The sequence below is a fragment of the Ailuropoda melanoleuca genome, chromosome 14 (assembly GCF_002007445.2).
Source record: "Ailuropoda melanoleuca isolate Jingjing chromosome 14, ASM200744v2, whole genome shotgun sequence".
NCBI classification, from domain to species: domain Eukaryota; kingdom Metazoa; phylum Chordata; class Mammalia; order Carnivora; family Ursidae; genus Ailuropoda; species Ailuropoda melanoleuca.
Genome location: NC_048231.1, coordinates 33,786,427 through 33,794,079, shown reverse-complemented (window position 1 = coordinate 33,794,079; position 7,653 = coordinate 33,786,427).

Here is a 7,653-nt window from a genome sequence, read left to right as displayed (position 1 = left end):
CACCCCCCACCCCCGGCGGCTGGAAACAGAGTAAACCTGAGCATGACAGGACGGAGGGGAGTCTTGCGTGGCCACGAGGAAATCTTTGTGACTTTATAGAAGCATGACTTTGCCCCCAAGTTAATGGAAACAAGTTTCTATGATGTCGTTTTTAAATAGAGAAAGTTAAAACTGTTAAGATTCTCTTTACAGCAAATATATAACATCGGTGTTTTCGCCATCTTTAGTTAAATGCCCTTATCATAAAATATACGGTTTTTAAACTTTACGCAAACTGCATTTTTAATCCCTTTGACTGTCCTCTGCATGCCTAACAGAAGGGTGAAGTGAGATGAGCAAATCCTAAACTATCCTGGGCCTTTAAACACAGGTTTGAACTGTGCGGTTTGAAGCTGCAAAGCAGTTTTTTCAATAAACACAGTTCAGTACTACAAACGTCCTTTCTCTTTCTTATGATTCTCTTAATAATGTTTTCTTCTCTCTAGCTTGCCTTATTGTAAGAATACAGGGTATAGCACACATGACACATGAAATATGCATTAACTGATGCTTTATGTCATGAGTTAGGCTCTGTCAACACCAAGCTATCAGGAGGTGAATTTGGGGGGAGTCCGAAGCTGGGTGTTATGTGCAACTATGAATGGTTGAACGCTATGCCAAAAACGAATCATGTGCTATGTGTTGGCTGAAAGAATTTAAATTTAAAAAAAAGAAGAAGATATATGCAGATTTCCAGCTGTATGTGGGGTTGGTGCCCCTCACCCCTGCGTTGTTCAAGGGGCAATGGTATGTTGATGATTTATCGTTCTTTTTTTCTTCCTCTTTTTTTGGTGGTTTATCATTCTTAGTTTGTGGTTGTAGAAATAACACATGCACCTAGTACAAGTCGATTGCTTGGCCTTGACTCCGCGGACGACGCGGCAGACAGACGGTGAACATTTGTTCACACCACAAGATGGTTCAGATCTGCAAGCTGAAGATTCCATTTCGACCCTGATGCCTGTAAAGCATCTTTTTTTTTTTTAAGATTTTTTAATTTATTTATTCGACAGAGATAGAGACAGCCAGCGAGAGAGGGAACACAAGCAGGGAGTGGGAGAGGAAGAAGCAGGCTCATAGAGGAAGAGCCTGATGTGGGGCTCGATCCCATAACGCCGGGATCACGCTCAACCGCTGTGCCACCCAGGCGCCCCTGTAAAGCATCTTTCTGCCTGGGAAGCAGTTAGAGTTGTGCTCAGATCCCCTGACAGCCGCTGCATGCCGGTGCTCTTCAAGGGTCCTAGGGACGGACAGGTGAGGGCTTCCATCTCGGGATCCGCGCTGTTGGCTCACAGAGCAAGAGAAAGGACGCGGGGCTATGGCTGCTGATGGCAGGCTCCACAATGACTCCGGCCCGCGGAGGGCTCCCTAAGGCTCTGGCCCTGAACGTGAGGCTGGAGGTCCAAGGTGCCGGCCGACCCACAGCGGCACGCGCCGTGATGTGACAGGAGAGGGCACACTGAAGCCTCGCTTACGAGGACTGACTGCTGCGGCAGCTTCATGAGTCCGTGGAGGAAGAGGCTGCTTGGGAGGTGGGGTCCAGAAGAACTGGGTTTGAACTGGCTGTGTGACATTGGACAAGTCACCTAACCTCTCTGAGCTGCAGCTTTCCTATTTGTACAATGGAGATGGAGGTATCTAGCTCTCGGGGCAGTTAGGGTGATGGCTTTAGATGTGTTCCCCAGAAACAGACCTGAGACAAAGTTCATGTGCAAGTGATTTATTAAGGAAGTGCTTCTGGGCCTATCGGGAGAAGTTGGAGGAAGACGGGAAGTGCGGAGAGCAAAGTCAGGGTAGCAGTTTCAGGCAAAGCCCTGCAGAGGGCAGCCTCAGCCTGATCCTGCAGGGAGCTCGGAAATGGAAGTTCTATCCCTTTCGAGGCAAAGGAGTGACACATGTCAGTCTCTGGTTAAGGGCTGCCCCAGCGGAGGGTAGCAGGAAGCAAGCTCAGGCATTTCCAGCTGCTCCCTCCAAGTGGATGAAGCCGTTTAGCCAGAGGGCAGGGGGCTGGTGTCACAGGTGGGGGCCGAAGAATCCTGCAGTGGGGACAAGCAGAAATGTGCAAGTGCTGGGAGGGATTCCGGGAGGAAGAGTGCAGGGGTGTGACAAGGTCAGATCAGAAAATATATGACAAAGAACTCTGTGAACTATAGAGCACTGGGCATGTGCTGGTTTCATTAGGCTCCCCGAAGCAGCAATAATTACATGGACTGTGTTGGGGCTACCCCGCCCCCTCCTTCCGCACACTCTACTGATGAGGAAAAAACAGGGCGGGCACCGTCTGATAGGTCGTCATTCTTCAGGGGCCTGGCGCCAAGGGATGCTAGTCACGGAGGCTGAGACCAGGGTCAGGTCCTAGGTGCTGGGACTCATTGGTGGGCAGTACCTGGGGCCATCAGAGGCCAATGGACAAGACCAAGGCCAGGGACAATACATCAAGCCAGAAAAGTTGAGCCTGTGGTCAGACTCAGAGTGCAACCCACCAGGGGCAATGGGAGCCGGGTGGGAGCAGAAACAGAGGGGACAACAAAGAAAGAGAGCCCAGGATGGTTGATGTTGACTAGGATGGGGCCCCTGGAGCTTGTCTCCTTAAGGGGCGGGCCAACTCTCATGGGGGTTAAAGGACAGGGTACATCCAGAGAGTGTCAGTGAAGACTAATACAAGGGGCAAAACCCCAACTCTAACCGGCTCAGACATACAGAGAACTTATTAGCTCATGTGGCTGAGAGTCCCGCAGGTGGGCCTTCAGGTGTGGCTTGATCCAGGAGTCCAGTCAGACCCATCAGGAACCAATGTTTCTTTCCATCTCTGGGTTCTGTGCCCTCTGCATCATTCTTTGATGGTTCTCCTTGTTGGAGATGGCAAGTTGGCCAAGGCAAGCTCACGTCCTCATGATTCTCCACGCAGCAGAGAATCTTCCCAGCATTCCCTTACAAGTCAAGGGACCATTCTACCTGCCTGTGCTTGGTCACGTGACCATTGCTGACCCAGTGACTGGGGCCAGGGGGATAAAAAGTCACAGTGGGCCAGGCCAGAGCCACGTGCTCCCCCTGCACTTATCACTGTGGTCACGGAGCCTGGGATGAGCAGAGTACATAGATGGAGAGGGTGGCTCCCCAGAAGAAGATGGGGTGCTATACTAACGGAGGGATGGTGGATGCAGGGCAGCCCATCGGCACACATCTGCCTCAGAGCCCAGCAGTGGAGCCTGAAGGCTGGCAGTGCTCGATCCCAGGGATACCTGCCGGACTCATGCAAGGCTGACCTCTCCCTTAGGAGAAGGGGTCAGCAAGGTAAGGGGTGTCACTGGGGCACACACCCAGGACAGCACTCCCCTGCGTGTCTTACGCCCGTGTGGACCCCTGCTGGTAATAAGGTGCTTTCAGACGCTTGGTCTCAGGGGAGAGCTGGGGCATGTCTCTGAGTGGGACTTCAGAACCGGATAGTGAGGGCCTTGGGGACAGAATCCAGGCTGTAGTCCTGCGTGTCCGGCTCAGCTTGGAGGCTCGGTGAATGCTTGTGGGATGAACGGGCGGAGGGATGGAGGAAGGATGCTATTTCCAAAGGCCCTTCTGGGACAAGACCACACGTTGTAAGGAACCGAGTCCAAAACTCTTCTCCCCGCATCTCCTCTGGGTGGCAGGCGCCTCGGGTGGACGGTTTGAAGTGTCATCAGTCTGAGCCACCCCCACACCTCCCCCCTGGGAGCAGGAGTCCTGAGAACTGCAAACAGCTCTCTTGGCCCTTGATGGCTCTGTCCAGACCCCACATTGAGAGACTTTCATGGCATCTAGCAGCCGAAGGCCCTTCCCCGGGGTACCCCAGCCCCTTTTGGATTCCTACCCTGAAGAGCTCAGGGCTGTCAAAAGAATTGACTCTTTCTAGCCAGCACCTGACATAGGCCCCCGACCTCTTTTTCTTAAGAGCATTTACAAAAAGGGGGGGGGTCTCACCCTGCAAACCCTCCCTCTGTCTCTGTACCATCTACAACTCCGGAGGGCCTTTCCCAAGGATCTTAGAGCCATTCCCCCCAAACGTCGTGGCAGGGAAGGACGGGGCCTCTGTCTCGCGCTGTCTTCAGGAAGGTGGGCTTTATTGTTCACTGATGACTCTACCCGCCCCTTGAGCCAGCCCCCTCCCTGTTCCCTCCCTGCTCCCTCCCCTCACCCCTGCACAAGTGGGGTGCGCTCAGCACTTCCCTGATGTCTGTGGCTACCCAGGAGACTATTCTCACACTTGAACTTCTGCTGGGCCTCGTTGGCCTTCGCCAGCTTCCTGACAACCCTCCCCAAACCGTGTGCCCCCTTCCCTCCAGCCGGGCTCGCTTTATTTTCCTCCAAACATTCATCACCACGTGATGTTAACACCCCGTTCCTCTGTGCACAATACTTCTGACACGGAACGTGTGGACGTGTGGGGTGTTCTCCACGCGGACCGTCTCTCTGACTCTTGGACACCAGCGGGGGCCCTGGACTCTCATTCCGTCCTGACACTGCCTGGAGGCTTCCGGGCTCAGACCCACCAGACTGCCCCTGTGTCGGATGGTCCTAGGGGTCCCCACGCTTGTGTCTGACCCACTGTGAGCTGGGGTTCCCACAACACCGTCCTCAGGTTCGATGATCCGCTAGAGGGGCTCACAGAGCGCAGGGAAATACTTGTCTGTGTTTACTGGTCTGTGATGGGAGGGGGGGAAGGGCTGGAAGGGTCCTGGTGCAGAAGCCCCCATCCTGGGGGGAGGGGGTTTGGGGTGCAGCACCCCCGGCCTGTGGAGGAGTTCCCCCACTTGGATGTTCTCCCAACCCACTAGTTAGGGATTCTGGGGTGGTTCTTGGAACAGGCAGGGCGGATTACTGATCTCCTGCCCCTGGCCTCCCCTCAGAGAATGGGAGTGGGGCTGAAAGTTCCAGGCCTCCATCGTGGGCTTTCTGGTGACCCCCCCCCAGCAGGAGGCAGGGGGAGCCCACCTGGAGTCACCTCATTAGAATAAAAGATGCTCCTATCACTCGGGAAATTGCAAGGCAGAGGGGCTGCCACGCCCCCCAGGCAGGTCAGAGCCCTGCCCAGACAGAGGGACAGAGGTGTGGCAGAGGCAGGTGGATGTGGGTTGGGAGGGGCCCACCCTGGAGCTGCACCCCCCCCCCACCAGCGACTAGACGATCAGAGCTGGGTTGGAAAGAGCTCTGCAAACCCCAGGGCAGCACCTTGCATGCTTTGTTACCATGGTGGTTAATGTGATTTGCGTCCCTTGCAGAGAAGGCCCCCGCAGCCTGGCTTGTATAATATTCATCATCCAGCCGTTTCCGCTGACTTGCTTAGGCCAGCACTCGGCAGGGACCCGAACGATGAGAGGCCTGCCCCGGCCACATAGAAGATCACCAGGGAGGCCAGCTTCAGCTTAGGGGGTGGGCAAACAGGAACAGGCTGGGCTCCAGAATCCCTGGGGGGCCCACCACCACACTGAGGGCCGCCCCTCCCCTCCTCCTCCTCTCGCCCCTCCCCTCTCAGCTCAGACAGCTCCTGGGGTGAGGCTGGGAATGGCCATTCCACCAGGCACCCAACGTCAGTGTGTTTTTCATCCCATCTGCTCCAGTGTATTACCCACCCACTGGTGTGGAAGGATGGCAGTGCCATGCCTGGGCTGGGCACTGGGGGGGACAAGAGGGTGAGCCAAAGGGGACAGGCAGCCTTATCCAGGAGAGGGGAGCACGCCTGCCCCACCAGCTCAGCCACCCGCTGGCCCCCGGCGGGAGAGCTGCCCTTGTTGGAACGTTAGTTTCTTTACGGCCCCGTGTTGGGTTCCGACCCAGCAACCCCATTCCAAACCATCAATAGTTCAAGACGGATGGTCAGCAGCAAACAGAATGCATACATATGTATTTACAAACCAGATTTGTAAAACGAAAGATTTAGTGTAAACGCTAAAGCAGGGAGGGCAGTGGTGGGAGCAGGGCTGGCCCGCTTGGCAGTGGCCGCTTAAAGCATGAACAGAGCCGGGCTGGGCTGCGGCTGCCGCCTTCTTCTCATTAGAAACCTGGCTGCGGGCTTGCTTTGCTGTTCCGAAGTGATGTACCTCTTCAATTCCTGAGAACAGAGCCTGCTGGGCTGTGGGAATGCCTGTACCATCTTTGCTCACTGTTTGAGGGGGAGATGGGGGTGGGGGAAGGGGGGATAGGGGTGGTAGGGGGATGGACCAGGAAGATAGCCGGAGGAGCCGGTTTGAGAGGCAGAATCAAGAGTCTCTTCCCAGCTTCCTTGCTGCCTTCCTCTTCCAGACACTGTGTCCCCTCCACTCCGAGGACAGCGTTGCTTGGGTACAGCTGATGGCAGCCCACCGTCTACCGTGACCCCCAACCCTGACATTTGGGGCCCCTTCAAGCTGGCTTTATCTGCTTATGAGCCTTACCCTCACTATTGCTTTGACCTCCAGGCTCCAACGTGACCTCCCAACCGCCAGCCCCCTGCCCCAGGACCCACGTGCTCCTCTGCTGTGCACCTGCTTCTCCAGATTCCATGCAAGATGGAGTCTTGCCTCCTCCAGGCAGCCTTCAGTGATCTACTTGGCTTTACTTGCTGCCTAGGGAACCCCATGCACCACCTTCTTTTTCTTGACTCTCTCCCCTCCTTTGGCTCACTTCCCCGTGGCTGTTGGCTGGGACAGCGGGGTGGCCAGGCCCTGAGGTTTCCTCATCTAGCAGGCTAGCCTTGGCTGCACAGAATTCCAAAGTCATCGAGACAGGAAACGGCAACGGCAAGTCTTTTTTTTTTTTTTTTAAGTAGGAGCCCAGCATGGAGCCCAACACAGGGCCTGAACTCACGACCCTGAGATCAAGACCTGAGCTGAGATCAAGAGTTGAGCCACCCAGGTGCCCCCGCAAACTTCAAGCCTTCCTGAGGCTTATGCCCAGGACTAGATCCATGTCAGTCCTGCCAAAACCTCTTGGTTGACACAGGTCACAAGGCCAGCCCAGAGGGTCAGACGTCGGGAGACAGGCTCCATCTCTAGATGGGGGAACCTCAAAGTCACATTGCAAAAGGAGCCAGCGTGCAGGAATGGGAACGTGTTCTGGTCCTTTCTGCTTCTTCCCCAGCAGCCGACGGGAAATCTCCTGAAAAGCACCTTAAGAGAGAAGACCGCACCGTGTGGCGTGGAGAGTGTTAACCTGCCCCTCTCCTCCCCTGGCTGCGTGGCTCAGAGCGGTGGTGGCTGGAGCCGCTTTGTGGGCATGTGACCTGTACCATCACAGGGGTCCCCGCGCTCAGAAGAGCCCTATGCTTGCTTTGATGCCCTGGGGTCATCATCTTGAAATTCTTCAGAACGCTGAACAAGAGCTCTGTGCTTTCGTTTTACACTGGGTCCCACGGATTAGGGGGGCAGGTCCTGATGACGGGCCCAGCACAGGAAGTCCCCTGCTCTGGGAGCCCTGAAGATACAGGGTCTTCCTGCCTGGCAGAAGGGACTAGAAGCACTGGAACCAGTCTGAGACTAGAGTTATGGGTGGGAGGTGTGGGGGCGGTTGGGTCTGCAGCCCAAGATTGCTTGGCCATAAAGCCTTCGACACCTGACCGATGGATGATTTCACTGGCACGCCCCCTCCTGCACCTGCCTCAGAGGT